Source organism: Corvus brachyrhynchos, unplaced genomic scaffold (genome assembly GCF_000691975.1).
Source record: "Corvus brachyrhynchos isolate BGI_N302 unplaced genomic scaffold, ASM69197v1 scaffold249, whole genome shotgun sequence".
NCBI classification, from domain to species: Eukaryota; Metazoa; Chordata; class Aves; order Passeriformes; family Corvidae; genus Corvus; species Corvus brachyrhynchos.
In genome coordinates this window covers 798,291-814,964 of record NW_008240226.1, presented here as the reverse complement: position 1 = coordinate 814,964, position 16,674 = coordinate 798,291, and the positions used below count along the sequence as shown (strand labels likewise).

General features: G+C 40.2%; 1 long non-coding RNA gene across 2 annotated transcripts in view; it reads right to left on the bottom strand.

The window, feature by feature from the left end:
* Positions 1 to 12,147, bottom strand: part of LOC108449328 — a 17,091-nt gene extending 4,944 nt beyond the window's left edge. Inside the window, exons 1-5 of one of the 2 annotated variants that reach the window (XR_001865490.1) lie at positions 11,842 to 12,147; positions 4,945 to 5,089; positions 3,702 to 3,787; positions 3,444 to 3,591; positions 357 to 424 (exon numbers count right to left, since the gene is read on the bottom strand). This is a non-coding gene — a long non-coding RNA (uncharacterized LOC108449328). The remainder of the gene's footprint in view (positions 1 to 356; positions 425 to 3,443; positions 3,592 to 3,701; positions 3,788 to 4,944; positions 5,090 to 11,841) is intronic. The other variant, XR_001865489.1, reaches the window with a different exon arrangement.
* Positions 12,148 to 16,674: the final 4,527 nt, after the last annotated feature.

The window sequence follows — 16,674 nt, the reverse complement described above, 5'->3', positions numbered from 1 at the left end:
ACAAACACGTCCCAACGTAATACTCCCGGCGCTTATTAGAAGAGCATTTGCATTTACATTGCTTCCTAACAACCTTTATAAATTATTGCCTTGCCTTGAAATTAATAGTCATTGTGGATAATGTTTATGTGGCTCAGCCTTCTTCATCCTTCAGTCACCATTTAGATCTGTTCAAAGCATATGGGGATGTGTGGGTGTGTACTTAAGTGTGTACTTACTCTGCTGTGCATACATATCCTGGCAAAGCATATTCACACCTATATCATAATGTGACAAGTACTAGGTACCAATTTAAATGGATAGCATCAGCTTTAAGTTCAGTGAATTCTATAAAAGTCGATATTTTTGTTACTTACAAATTAGTGATACCACACTCCATCGATTTATGTTGAATCTATTCTTGCAGGAAGAAACCATCCAGTAACTGGAATAAAAGAGTTTTTAAATCTAATTTTACAGTATCCAAAGAAAGCATATTCCAGGTAGATGGACACTGAATTAAGCTACCAAGGTGATCTAAGCTTATTGCGAAATCATCTTGATCATTCTGGACAATTTAATGACAACATGCCTGACCTTGTCTATGCACAGCTCTTCACTGCATCTGTATTCAAAGAATACTCTTAATAGACAGACCATAAAAAAATACACACTTCAGGTTCAAAACACTATTATGACCAAATTTGTTTCACAGACTCTACAATCTCTGTTAATGTGAGAACTGAAAATTAGTATTTTCTATTCCTTTCGTTTTGTCATGAACTTAATACAAAGAGGTCCCTATTTCCACTCTAACCTTCAGCTTCTGTACAAATGCATAATAAATAACAAATTCAAGGATTAAATTCAGCTGCAGCAAGAAATCCTCCAGTAATACAAAAACAGACATGAAGGACCAGACAAAAAAAAGCAGTACTGCGCTCTTAAGCAGTCACTAGCTCTGAGGCAGAAGTTTACACAATGTATTCCTTGTGTTACTTGGATCTAAGACAGACAGCAATAACTTATCACTTTCCCTCAGGGTTTTTATGTTAATTTTGTTATTTGTTTCATTTATGTAACAGATACTCATAATACTCTTTAAACATTCAGCAGCTAGCTGTGATAAACACCATCTTCCTACTCCTGCAACAACTGATTTGTGCTGAGAACATTCACCACTGCCTTCTTGTACCACTGCTGGAAAAACATGGGAACACACTGCCTGTTTCACTTTTCCTTTCCAGAAAAAAAACAAAAAATAAGAAGAAAAAGCCTCTGTCTTTGTTGCTGTGCTTAGCAGAGCAAGTAGCAGAGGGATGTTGCAGACGAAGATCTGTAGCCAACCAAGTATATCTTGTAAATAAGTTTTCTAGGTCAGGAAGAGAAACTGAAATGCGGGAAGTAATCGGACAGAAAGAGGCAGTTGAATGCTTTGTGGCAAATAAATGACTCTCTGGAAGATGTAACTTTTGAAAAACATAGGAACTCTTAAAGATTTTGTTTGGGGGAAGCTCTTTGCCAAGAATTTTCCTTTTTTTTTTTTTTTTTTGTTAGCCATTTAAAAGACTGCTGAGATATGCTGGCACCTGACTGGCACAGCTCTTTGCCAAGAATTTTCCTTTTTTTTTTTTCTTTTTTTGTTAGCCATTTAAAAGACTGCTGACATATGCTGGCACCTGACTGGCATGACCAGAGCCCTGTGCGCTGCCACAGTAACCACACTCCTGCTATCCATATTTAGATTTTATCTCTCTTCCTTCAGCTCAAGCTACCTGGAATGGAGACAGTCCTGTGTATTTAGTCTTTGGCATAAGGAAGTCTTGAAATACTTCACAAGTACCCTCCTGCAAATAAACTGGAGGGTGGAGATCGGCATCCACATGCTCTTGTTTGTGCGCAAGCAGCATTCACATGAGGAAGCAGATTCTTCAGTGGGAGAAGGGCTGGGGTGGATCATTCTCCTGCTTCAGCGTGCCTTTGTTTTACAGCCCAGGTCCTCGTCTGATTAAAGCCCCTGTATTTCAGTGAGACCGGCAAAATCCTGCTAGTTTAAAACAGCTAAGGACCCTGTCCTTGTCTCTGATCCCTGCAGGGCTTGCAGGGAGTTCTCACAGTGCTGCAGCAGAGGATGGTCTCTAGCTAAAAAAAATAATGCAGTGCTTGAAACCCCTAGAAAGAGAGACCTCTCTGACGTGCACTCAGCTGTGCCCTGGGAAGAGGTGCATGACGAACAACAAAACAATCTTGCCCCTGTTTGCCCGATGGCGACATCTGTGTCTCATTAGCGACGCACGAACTGCTAAAATAGTTCTTCTCTCAGGTGGAAGTGAGCTGTATAACTTCATTCCGTTGATGTGACTAGCTAACAATGTTGCCTCAAGCCTTTGCATTACTACTGCATTCAGGTATGAAGTTAGATTCCTCTTGCTGTGAAGCAGAGGAGTTGAAGTACAAGAGAAAATCTCAGCTTTAATTAATCTGTCTTGGTCCCTTGTGTTACAAAAATACTCCCAGTGCTCCAGAAGTTAAGTATTTGCATGGATACTTTATTTATTTTCAAATAGACTTTCTGAAGTTTTATTTGAAGTACCTGTAATCCTTAACCCACACTCATCACTAATATGCTTTCAGTGAGGGTCCCTCTCACTTTATATGTAAATCTCTGACCCAGATAGTGGGTTGATATTCCTGGACAGTGTAAATACAATTGATTAAAAACACGTATCAGTAAGTGGAAAGAGGGACCTTTCAAGCAAAAATATCACCCTTTTTTTTAAAACCATCAATAATGGTACAGGTATTCACTTCATTTGAATTTGGAGAGCAATACTGAAGCTAGGGGAAGTATTTTCCTACTGTGGTTAATCTTAAAAGATCTGTGCACATGGGAATTAAGTTCCACTTCTCTTTGTGGGAGCCTCAAACCTGAAGGTTCCATGACTAACCTTGTGGAAAATAAGAAAGGAATTGTAGGTGGATGAAGATGTGATGGCATTTGAAAAAAAATGGGCTACAGTAGCCTGAACCCATTCTGCAATGCTTGCAGATCTTTGTAAATTTTAAAGAGAAATAAAAGTACTGAACATATCCAAAGCAATACATAGCTTTGAGCTATTAAATACCTCATGGTTTTGCAATGAGCACATGTATGTCTTTTCCTCAAAACCATGCAGGTAAGTTGTGGCCCTGAAAAAGCAGCTCTTAACCTTAAACCCAAACGATTAAGGCTAAATCATGTGGTATCTCCTCCCTCTAGCAGGCAGTTGCAACTCTTTTGAAGGCAACTGAAAATGCTTAATTGGCCTAGATGCACTCACTTGCACAATTATAAAGTGAAATAGGGTAGCTGGCATTAAAGACTAAGGATGTAGAAACCATAAAAATGTGATAACTTGTTCCACTTGTAATTTCCCTTAAGAAAAATTTCATTAATTTATGTGCCCATCATTTCCCAAATTTACCTGAAACACTGTATAGTAGTCATAAAACCAGAAAATAACTTGCTTTTCCTTTTTCTCCAGAGTAGTTTGTGGGGCCAGATATTTTTCCCAGTAAAACAGGAGGGAGATAAAATCAAATGTAGAAGTATTCTGGAAAAAAGTAAGAAACCTTTCTTGGGGTTAAAAAAGCATGACTACTTTATACCATTCCTTCACCCTACTGTATGCAGCACCAAGCATGCAGTCCTACCTGACACACCAGAGAGTTCAGTTACTTACAGTCACTGTTTTTCCTGAGATGCTGCAGAGTCCTTCATTCAATTGACATAACTATGCAAGAATTTACTCCTGCAAAAAAAAATTATCTGAAAGAAAGCAAAGCTTAGTCAAAAAATAGGGAAGATAGAACAGAATTAAATATACATACATAAATATACACTTACTTTAGCCTATAAAGCTTTACCCTCCTTGGGTCTTGGGCTAGACAGGCTGTTTGCAATCTATTTACCCAGAAAGCAGAAAGTAGGTGCATTTCTGTGAAGCAAACCCTTGTGCCCGTAGTCTGCCCCAGCTAGCCCCTGCTTCTATTCAGAAGTGCCTCTCCATCTCACAGCCTTATTAACTATTCCTTATGGAGCCAAGTTGGCTGCTGTTTTCCCAGCCAATTTTTCCAGCTACCTATGCAGGCCCTAAGGCCCACCAAGGCTGCAAAGCCCTTTAATGATGGTTATCAGACAGCCTTCGAGGTCTTGCCGACCTAGTTTAGAAACCACATCCCAGAGTGTGATCTTGGCCAGGTTATGTACACTGGTCAACACTGGAAACTTCACTGGCTTGTCTGTGCAAGGTAAAGCACATCAGCATAGCCATGCCAGTAGAAGCTCAGTGCAAAAACATAATTATAAAGACATCTTTTACAGCTACAGCTTATTTCAGCCTCCTCACTAAGATGAGGTACAATGTTACAAGAACTTTCAGTGGAAGGGAGTTCATACTGGGACTGTTCAGGTTACTGGAGCTGTTTTAATTATAATTATGCAGTTAAAGCAGAAGAAAAAAATAATCCTGCACTGTCCTTTCAACTGAGAAGGCATTTTTCATCATTCTTCCTATAATCGTTTCCCTCTGTTTTGAAGTATGGTTTGAGGCAAGTGCTCCAAATCTTCTATCAAATTTGATGATCCCTGTAGGCTCCAGTTCTGCTGTATTAATTGAAGCTTAGTGCAGTAGCATATTTGGCCTCATAAATTTTAGAAATGCTGCATTTTTATCGAGTAGTACTATAACCTGAGATACATTTTCATTTTTGATGTCACTAATCACTTCTTTCATGGGGGAAGACATGTTGCCATGGTGAAATCTTTTAATTTATTTTTTTCATAGGAACACATCACAGAAGAGCATTAGGAAAGTGTAACTAACTCCTTCCTTTATAATGCTTACTGTGCAATACGTCTTTGAACAAGTTACTAACATGTGTCCCTCCTTGTTAGAACACATCTAACTAAACTCATGCACCTACCTTGTAGGGGTGTTTTGAGGGCTGGAGCTTGTAAAGTCCTTTTGAGGATGAAAAGCGTTATATGAGTATTGAGCACTAATCTCAGCCATGTGGACAAGGCGCGCATATTCGAAGTAAAAACCTTTCTAATAACATCCATCTGCATCTTGAATACAAGAAAGAAATTGTAAGACAGCCTGTCAATGATCAAGGCTTTTTCATGCAGCTCACCCTACTGTTTGGCAGCTGGCCAGCTCAGAGAGCCTACAGAGGAAAATGGCTCCAAAGGAAAAAACGAGCATGTTAAGCAGAGGACAGCTTTTGTGAAGGGTGAGAAAAAACAAGACAAATACCCTCGAATACTAAAGTGCTCTCTGGTACATGAAGGAATGAAGTGAGACAAACTGTAAGGAAGAAACTACAGTAGGCAGGAGCCTCCTCTTCTCACTAAAGATAACTCAAGCCTGTTTGCACTAAACTGCTGAAATAAAACACATTTCTACTTCAGGACCAAGCCTGCTTTACATTAAGGATGTTTCTTTGTAGAGAGGCTGGGAGAAGCCAGGGAAGGATTTATTTGGAACTGCAGCACCTAAACCAACCAAGAATGTGTGTCAACCTTCAAAACTCTATTAATGGTATCATAAAGTCTTTAAAAATATTTTGTGAGGCAATGCAGTAGGATCCGAGCATCCTGAGGGGATCTGAGCAGCTCTTCTTCAGATGGAGTGTTGCCAACCTTTTTCTTCAGTGGGACTTATCTCACTGGCAAAGGCACTTTAGCTCAGGGCACTGGCTCCCTTCTGTTACAAGCCCCTGTGCAGAGTCATCAGCAAATTCTTCTGCCTGATATATATATATACACACATGTATGTATCCAATGTCAGAATTAGCCCCCTTACTTCCTCTCACCAGTCATCTACAGATTCATTTCACTCAAGCTGTGCTCCAGCTGTACAGCATTGCAATGCTGCAACAAACATATGGAGTTTCAGCCAATAGTCCTCCTTCACTTCCTACAGGCTTTTAGTCTCTTTGTCCCTACAGCACTTCATGCCCTACCTCAGATGCAGCAATGTTTAATTAAAGTAAAATATGGAGGAATTAAACTAATAACAAGAAAATCTTAATCTATCATCCTACCTTTAGAGAATTTTGTGTAGAAAGATTTCCAGTCCTCCATTAAAATGTTTACCTGCAAGAGATTCCTCCTCTAATGAATAATGATTTACATTTAGATAGTACCTTTTATTCTGACAGCTTGTCTTTACTGAAAAGCTAATTCCAGTCATGACTCCTGTGTAGCCTTTCATTCAAATTCCTGCCATATAGAAAGAGCCCCAAACTAAATATTTAAGTGGCTTTTAATTCACATTATCTTTCCACAGATCAATTTAGCACATCTCATCAACTGCTAACATGATCAATAATTAATGTGGCTGCAGGTCATCTACTTCAGAGTTCTGTTAGTCCTTGTAATGTCTTCCTGCAGTTTGCTCCATGAGCCCACAGAGAACAGGCCAGCTCTTCCATGGCTCCCTGGAGTGAAATCCATAGAGGAGCTCAGTCCACTGAAAATAGAAATAAAAAAACCCAAGGAACCAAACCAAATGAAAAAACCCCAAACCCCACACCAAAGCAAAAGACTTTGAATACAGTCTCAGAAGTGTTCATGATCCAACAGATGAGCCCTGGCGAATTTTCCTACTGCGGTGTATTGTGTTACTAATGCCAGCATTTGATTTCCTGACCTCCCCCTCTCCACAGCAGGGATGGCAAAAGAGCACATGTCCACATCTCAGCTGTTCTAGTCCAGGGCCTGGCATCTTGGGCCAAAGTCTTTGCAGCTGAAATTGAGATGCCACACTGTGGTCTGAAACAAAACTATTCACCTAGGTGTGGATATATGTTGCTCATTTTGAAACTCTTTAAAAATAAAATAAACACCCAAGCCTACACAGAAAAAGCAGACCATGTGCTGCAGCTGCAGTAGTCTCATATCTCCCTCCATCTCTGAAACAGACCTCTCCAGCAAGTCAGCTTATTTGTTAAGCCTGAGGAAGCCCTCATGTCCACCATGTGGCTGCCTCAAAACTGCATGAACTTCTGCAATGTTTTTTACTGACATTGCTGTTCTTGTTGCTGCTGAGATTTTTGAAATCATGTGATTTAATCAGCAGTACAATGACACAGCAGTTTTATTTTCCCATCTTCTATCTTTCTGTGACTTACTAGGCTTTTCTACACAAAATACAAGCATGCCAACTAGAAGGGTGATCTTTTACTTTCAGAATGAGAAATGTACCACCAATTGTGGAAGAAGTTTGCAAAGCATAAACACAGACACCAAAATGAAGGTTATCCCCCTTCTTGTATGAAAATCAGTACCAACATAAGCACACCTAACAAGCACGGCATCGCTTGTGTAAGTATAACACCTCTTCAACTGCACTCTCTTCAGTGGCTGCACTTTTTCATTAAGACAAGGGCTTGAGGATGAAGCCAGCATTTGAACCTGCCTGTGTGTGCTGTAGCCCAGCACAGCATTGCAGATTACCACTGCAGATGACAACAGGAGGCTGTGCCCAGGCCCTGGTGGTGCCTGGCAGAGGCTGGGTGCACTCGCAGCCCGGCATGACAGAGCACGAAAAAATCTGGCTTGTGGGAAAGTAAAGGGAGGAGGAGTGAAAATGGGAGACCACACTGGGAAGAGGAAGACAGACTGAGGCAAGTCACACTGGGAGGAGCAGCTGGAGGGTCAAGAGAAGACAGCAGCAAAATGCTGATGAATGAGTAACCCTTGGTGATTCAAAGCCAGTGTCCACCAGCTCAGTTCTTACTCAGAAGATCAGCATGTGCCAGTGGGCATGCACAGACAGGCATTGCCAATCAAATGCTCTGAAACTGCCCCGTAGGGATGTTTGGGGAAGACTATTAACGTGACAATAAAGAGCTTCAGTACAAAAACCAGAGCTGCCACATATGTTTAACGGAACACTGACATCCTTGATTATCCATTGATTAGAAGTTGATTTCAGATGTGGTTGGAAATATACTGGAAATCTCTTGCTGAGCATTTTTAATATTAAATGTAGTATTGCTGAAGCATTGAGGATTTTGTATTGTGCCATTCCAGTCCCTTTAGATTCGCAGACATAGAAATGGGCTTGTGCCCTAAGGTGGTTACAAGTGAAAAAGAAATCAGGAGACAACAGATGGAACCAGCAGCTGGAGGACTGGCAGAAATCAAGGCATCTCTGACAGGCATGCCAGACAGATTTTTGTTTGGGGCTCCTTTGTTCCATATCTTTTGCCAGCACCAAAAAAAACCAAATACCAAATCTCAACAAAATTACTCAGTGAACCACAGAAAAAGTAACTCTAGAAAAAGACCAGATCACTTTCATGGAGTGAAAGACCCTGAAGAGCCACAGGTGCTGCCCAGGATCCACCTTTTCAGACAGATCCCCTGAAGAAGCAAAGAAGCAGCTGAAACCCAGGAAGTCAGGGTCTCTACAACTCCAGTTTCCTGAAGATAAATAATTTAATTGTAAGGAGGCAGTCTCCAGCAGACTTATTAAATGCAGGGAAACAGATGTGAGCCTCACTTGGAGGCAGGAAGGTTAAGATGAGGCAGTGACACGAAGTGTATGTTAAAATGGTACCACAGCCTGTTTCACTGGATAGTCTGATGCCTAAAAAGAAAAAAGATAATTTTGATGTTTGTGTTTTTTGTATCAAGTATCTGGGTATTTTTCAGCCACAAGGGATTATTTATTGTGTGCTAGGCACATAAAGGCATGCACACCTAGGGACAGTAACATGAACTGGATGCTTTTTCAACGTGGAAGCTTTTATGCCTTGCCCAGCAGTTCTCACTCATTACTTAAAATGTGCCCTGCACTTCCATATTGAAGAAAAAGCCCTGGCAGTGTTCAAGGAGAAAATGAGGTTCTGCTCCAGGGGCTGAATGAAAACCTCCTGCTGGGCATCAGCAAGGATTTCTCAGTGTTTCTAGTTAAAAGCAGCTTCAGAGGTGTTATCCTACTACAGTTCCATTTGAATTTCAAATGTACAAGTGTAAAAGAGCAGAACCCAGAATAAAATTGATGGGCTAACAAAAATATGTACCTTTATTAAAAGCATTTGTATGTGTTTTGGAAACTGCTTTTATATTATAGTGATGGTCTGTGTATAGACTCATGCTAATAATGATTTTATTTGGAGACTGATACGTTTCAGTGTACTTATATCTTGTAATAATTAAACAAGAATTTTACAAATTGTACTTCAATATTCTATTTCTGTCTTAAATACCAAAATACTACAATCAATATCTGGATAGTATAAACTGAGTTGTAATACAGTATATGTGCTCCAGTAGCACTGAACGTATCAGTATGTGCTCCTCAAGCTACGCACAGCAGTAGCTTCCACTACTGAGGGACAAGTCACAGAAACATAAAACCTGCAGTTTGGGGTCAGATTAAGAATTGATATCATCTAATATCCTTGCCAGAATTGCTCTTAAATCTCATTCACAGGTTTCTACCTTGCAACTTCTTTGTGCCAAAAGGTGGTTTAATTTAGCTACGAACTGTGTGAAAAAAAGAATTCTCTTTGGTATTTAAATATGTTTCTAGGAATTTAATTCTAGGTTTTGCTTACGAAACATTGCAACTGCTCCTTATTCATCTTCAGAAAAGTCATTATTTAACGTCTCTCTACCACACCCTTTTCAGTCATTGCTGAGAGATAACATAACATTTTCATAACATTCAACTTCCTGAAAAAAAATGAAATTAAATACATTGAATTTTGATTCTAGATTACTGCTACTTCTCAGTTGTTAAGATTAGCAGGATGGCCCAGCTAGATAAGTACATCCACATCAACCCCCCTCTGGATCTTTCCTCCTTTTAACAGATCATTTAATGAGATTGGTAAGACTGGGGAATCAGAACTGCACACGATATAGGTGTGATAAGATAGAGGTGTAGCACCCACATATTCAGTGGCACAATATCTGGAGGTTATGCTGAATTGTCTGTTCACTAAAAGCCTACATGATACTGTCCCCACTTCTTGTCAGAAGGAGCCCACAGTGGTAAAATTGCAAGGTGTAAGTTGTATAAGTAGTACCCAGAGATCAAAACAGCCTGTCAATTTACCTACTCAACTCTACTGCAGCATTGTTAACACCATTAAAAAAATTGAGCAAGCTTCAGAAAAGTGTCAAGCTGGATAACCTTATTTCAATCCAACTACTGTGCTGCATGCTGTCCTAAGAGGTTTTCCTACCAAAGGGCTTTTTTACCCTGCTTTCTATCTAATGTCACGGTAAGGCTGCTGTTATTCTCACTAGATGGTGGATTACACTCTCTTAGGAGCATAGGTTTTCTGTAGAAAGCACTTTTCCTGAGAAACTTATCTTGGGAAGTGCTTTGGACCCTTCTTGCTGACTGTCTTTAATCCAATAATGTCACCACAGTATTGTGTGACACAGGCATCGCTCCTGTGAAAGATTTGTGCCAGGCAATTCTGAGACAAGAGGAATAGTCAAGGTTATTTTTAAAGCACCAGAAGTAACTTAATCTCAGCAACACGATCGCTAATCGAGAACGCACAGCTTGCTATTAGTGACACTGATACCTTGTAAAAGGAAAAGTAAAATTCACCTGATTATTTATAGAGTTCTGTTGCATGCAGTGAAGCAAGTGTGTTATTGCAGATTTACAAGTTAGCAGACTGGTTCCTAATTAGCATATTATTCATATGCAGCATAGGACTCTTTAGATAAAGAACCAAACATCTATGTTCAAAGTTCCCAGTATTCCAGATAGGCCTATGCTTACTGTTCCATTTCCAGTGGTTTAAAGATAAGAAGATTACATTTTTAAATCCCTTAAATAATTCCTTAAAAATAAAATGGGATTTATTTATGTAATAGTATCTGTAAGCTTCTTGGTTCTGATTGCAACAAAATATATGACTCCCTAGTCATGATCCCATTTTAAAAAAAATAATGCACTCACACACCTCCACAGCTGTGCCCTAGAATTTCTACTGATCTCCAGATCCAACTGACAACCCTAAGGTCAAAAGGGGCTTGACCTTCTCATATAGCCTCAGAAACCATCTTCTCAAGGAAGCAAAGATGGTAAACTAAGTAATAAACCTGACCAAGCAGGACTTACTCACTATATCATTTCTGTTATTCTCATAGAGGATCCTGATTAACTGCCTGAAAGACTGTTAGCAGCTGACAGGAAGGTAGAGCTTGTTTTTATTTCTTGTGCACTTTTCCAACCTCAGGCTCTTAATGAAATTTAGGAAAATAATGATAAGCTAATAAAAGCAGAGTTAAATACTACTTGAAGTACAGTGCAGGTGATACATGTTACCTTTCTAAGATATCTAACTGGGGTGTTAAAAGAACACTTCTTGTGTTTTAAGGGCCCCATTATTTCTGTCTTCATAACATACATGTAGAAAAGGAAAGTGCTAAAGAAGAGCCCTGACTATACACTAGCCTGAACTACCTTGCTCTATGCAAGTGCCACAACTGATTTGTGATGTCAGAGCCTCCAGAAGGATTATACTGTAACCCTCAAACCATCCTTCTGCAGCAGCCTTCATCTGCGGGCTGCTGCAGCCCCTGGCAGTGCCCGCAGGGCCCCCAAGGCATTCATTCACCTCTCTGTGCGTGCCGGGTGGGAGCAGTGCCCTGGCTGCAGCGCTCCTCGGGACAGCGCCAGCTCAGCACTGCTGACCTTCAGCCACTTGTTCCCATCTCACACTGTTTGCTTTGGCACAACTGTTTCTTCCCAAGGCACCCCCTGAGGCCACATGGAAAATGAGATCAGTGAACTGATCTGTGTTAAAAATAAACCGGAAAAAACCCACAAAACATTTTACCAGGTGGTTGAGAAGCAGTTGTTTCAGTGCCCTTGGCACCCCCAGGTAGGCAGGTGGAGGGGCTGGAACTGGCCCTGCTGCACGGAAATGGCACCTGGCATCCCATCCAGCACTGGTGCCTCTTGTTAGATGACAGCCTCCGGGTCGTTCTCAGAGGGGGGATTGCCACACCAAGCAGCTGAACACAGTGACTGCAGGGGTTTATTCAGGAGGCTGAGATACCCTGGGTATCTTTTTCTCAAAAGATAGGCAAAAAGCAAAGGAAAAAAACAGCAGAGAGATGAGGGAACTGTTGGTGCCTATGCGGTCCCTGGTGAGTGGAAAGATGTATTTGTATTTGTAGCAACGCTTGAAATTATAGTCTGTAAGAGAAGAACAGCTTTTCATTATTTCTTTATTTTTTGTTCAAACCCTAATATTTAGCACTTTGTCCGGCTTGACTTAGCAGTTTTAAAACATAATAGAAAACCTTCTTATCAGTGATTTAGAATCACAAGTCCTGGGGCTCTGTTTTCTGAGCAGCTCACTCTTCCTGCAAAATCACAGAGTACCTTCAGCTTGTGTGGAAATTAATAGGTTCTGTTGTAAACACATGTCTAGGGCCTGCTTATGCTTTTCATTAAGCCATCATGAAATAGCTATTGCTAGATAACACCAGCTGTGGCCATTTTATACTGGAAAGCAATCGGGATGTTGCAGTTAAACTGGAACAAGGAACTCCAGAAAAAGAAAAGTCCACACATGGAATTAATTTGAAAAGAGTTAATCAGAGAAATACCAAGTGCAACTCATGGTATTTGCTATATATTTATATGGTTTAAGTTAGGTTTAAAATGTTCATCACAGAGTGACAAGGCCAATTTTGGCCTTTATTCTCTGAAACTTTACACAAAGCATGCACAACTATATTCACCACGAGTAGCAATCCTTACCACCAGCTTCAACTGGTCACATTAACACCATCTGGAAGTTACTATTTGGCCAGTAGAATGAACTATTTCTGTTGTTGTTGAGGGAATAGTAGATTCCCTAAAGGGTGTTGTAAATTTAAGCAGTGGCTCTGTTTTTAGCAATTATTTGGTTCTGTGCTTTTAAATATGCCCTCTCAGCATATGTGCATGCTGGGGAATAAGACTTCTCAGATTTACATGATTATTTATTTACATTAGTATAAATAAAATTTAATGTCCTAGCTTATAATTAATATTTCAGGAGTAACAGTGAAACAAAAGGAAAACCAGTGTCAGTGTTACCGAAACAATTGTCATTCTTACTATCATCTCTTCCCCCATTCATCATTCTGGGAATATACCCACAGCTTTCTCCAAAAGCTTGATCAAATAAATATGTCCTTCACTGTGCCTGGAGAATCAGTGCATCTGGACCCAGCTAGGGAGCATACTGCAGAGATTTCAAGTCTGCACAGTGCGTGAGCTGCCAGCACTGCCTCTCTTTATCTGACCGAGAATAGCCCGCTCAAACGCCTTTGCTAAGCCAAAACTGTTGAGAGGCAGTCAGTCCCTTGGGAATCAAGCCAGGGTTTTTCCCAATGACAGATATATTCTATCTTCGCCCTTATTAATGGAACATTTATAATTAATTTCCTTTGTTTACCCTTTCCCTTCCTTCTACAAGGAACAACAAAAGTCTAAACTTTGCTTTCTGTACAACAAACATGAGGGAATTCCTTACAGAATGTTAATCACACAGTGGGAAGCACTGGGAGACTGCTTGGCTTTCTATTAAATTACAATTCAATTTCTACCAATTATTCAAATACATTGTTTCTTCTGAAGCCCAGACAGAAAAGTAACACATGTAATTAGTGTGGATTCTTCTCTGAAAAGGTGAATGTACAGCTACAGGACAGTCCAGACTATGGAGCTGAAAAATAATAGACCTGATGGAAAAATCAGGACACAAATCCAAGCTGTATTTTCTCTGGCAGTAAGGTTGGTTTTAGAGGCTCCTGGATTTTATTATTGCACCTATGGCACAGTTCACTGCCTCTGCACTTGTGCCGGTGTGACTGTTCTGAGGCTGTGCTGTAAACTGGATTAGTGAAACAATCTTAGGAAGATTTCCCCACAATCTCTAAATAACACTGAAAAATGCTATAAATTAGCAGGACCCCTTAATGAAGAGGCCTTGGAACCACACTGTGCTTTAGCTATTAACTCAGAGAAGTGGACTCAGGTAGTACCTGAGCTCCTCAAAGCTCAGCTGCTGATTACAGGATGCTGGAAATATGGATATGATGTTAAAGGAAGCATTGCATGGACTACCCATACTTAAATTTTAGCCCCATGCTGAATAGGACTGAATCCATCTTTAAAAGGTGTCATTCCCCGTTAATGCAACACAGTCAAAGCAAATTGTCAACCTTCACTGAGAGGCTGGTCTGACTTTGAACTGTGCTGGAGTGATCTTTGTTTCAATTGTCTCTGCAGACAGTGATTTATTTTCAGTTAATATACATCATGAGAAAACATAAGGCTTGGAAATTAAGCTCTTGCCTAGGCATAGGAGTCAAGTATTATCTATACTTGAAAATTCAGTATCATTAACTCTGAAACTTAGAAACTATTCTGGTTCCAAAATACTTCACAAAAAAAGTTCCTATCTGTTCCTATTTTGCTTCACCGATTTTCAAGAACATCTCCATGTGAAATCTCACAAAAGTGTTTTGCACTTTTGTTTTTATTTTGTGATAACTATGATAGTTTGGAGGATAATTTTTTTTTCAACCTCAGTCTGGATCGATACAGCTGTATCACCTAAAGCAATAGGATAAATATCAGTAGACCAGCAGGGAACTGATTTAAATCTATAGCAGCAATGAAGTAATCTGGCATCATCAGCTGCTGCTGCAGTAGGAGACTTTGTCAGCACACTTCTAATGCTTTTCCTTTTAACTAAAAACGTGGCTTGTGGCTTTTTCAGAGGCCTGACCCTAATCTATGCTTTACATTCTCTCTGTGTGACAAAGCTTTAGGGCAGTGCAGAAGGAACTCTGGTTGTTGTCCAAAGAAAGACCTGTCTTCCACTATAATGATGTAATATTTCTAGGACTTTACATTTTTGTCACAAACATGGATGACAAATATTTCCTCTTCAGCTGGAAACCTGTGTGGGGTTTGTCTGGCTAAATTATATTCAAAGGCTGAATCATTAAAAAGTCACAGTTATAGAGGTGATGATGGGAATGGTAACAAGAGTGTGCCTCTCAGACAATCATGATCTGAACAATTTGGTCATGCTAAATTTGGGATATCTCTTTTGAAGCTATTATCCAAGCGCTTTGTAATAGCCATTAAGGCAAAACTCTGCCCTCATGTGCTGTCAAGCTCTAACAGCCCTCAGTTTTGGCAGTAAAAATATCAATACTAATCTCAGGCTGCAAATTGATGCTACACAGACTTTGGTGATTGATGAGTTCCCATAACACCCTTGTCCTGTAAGCACAGGGCAGACACAGCTCGCAATCACCAGCCTTCAGGTTAAGCTTCTATCTCTCTGTCTTGCTGAAGAAAAGACCTGATTTACTCATTTATATTTGGTCCATACAGCCCATAAGAGCACAGGGCTCCTTGCAAAGATACATTGCCTGTGCTTCAATGACCATGAGGCAGTGCTGCTGAGGCTGCTGGTGAACCTGAGCAGGAGTGAAACTCTGAAGTCAGCTCTGTGCCTCACCCTCCAGCCTAAGGAAACTCAGGTGCTCAGGCTGGGTGGGAGTTGTGAGGTTTTCCAGCCAGATGTCCCATCAGCAATGGGTACAGCTTCATTTTGCTGTTCCTACACCGCGCCTTCTGGGTGTGCACCTGATCGGCCACAACAACATCTCATTCCATAAATCCAGGCCTTTCCATAACTCTGCATAAAATTCCTTGTAGACACATCTCTGGATGACATGAAAAGTCTCTTAAAATCCCTGGGTTTTGTTATTCAAAGTGACTTTGTATTCAATATTTTAAATTGACATTGAGATAAACTCAACTGAATTAAAGCCATTTTAATTGTGGATTAGAATAAAATCATAGAATCTAATTTATTAAACCAAAGCCCCTTTAAATTCACATCTTTGGCCAATACATATTCATTTCCTGAACAAATTTATATAAATAAAACTGAAAGCACCATTTTAACAGGTAGGCACCCAATCAAAAATGACAAAAAGTTGCTTTTTACCAGGAGACTAATTTTGTTTCATGGCATGCCACCTTTTCAATAGCCAGATTTTTACAGCAGGAAAAAGGATTATATAACCCCCACTGCTGGAGATGCACTCTAACAAAAGGTGTAACAAGTACAAGGTTTGTGCAAAGTGGAACAGCTATATAAAACTGTTGCTTTATAAGTAAGATAAATGAAAATAAAGCATGCTAAAACAAGTTAGTAGCAAAAATAATTTAAATAGTGAGTTTCTCTGACTTCACTGTCTTTAGGCCCAGATGCTATACATGACTACAGAACAAGGAGGCCTGAACATATTCCCTCCACAGGAATGACATCTCCAACTATAGGCAGCACCTGCAGTGCTGACCATTTGTGGTGCCCAGCCCCCACCCTTCATGTGTGTCCCCTCACAGACATCACTACCCTGGTAAAAGTGGGTGGTGTGTGAGGAAACTCAGCAACTTTACCAGCAAACATTTCTAGAGTGGAGCACAGATTAAGGTGAGAAACACTTTGTCTATGAAATTACCTGAGTTGCAGAAGGCAGAAAAAAGGTTTTGCTCTGCTTTGCAGTTTCACTCTGAATCATCCTTATGGCCAAGATCAATCAAGGACTAAGGAAGGAACAAGAGAGAATACAGCTGATAGATTAAA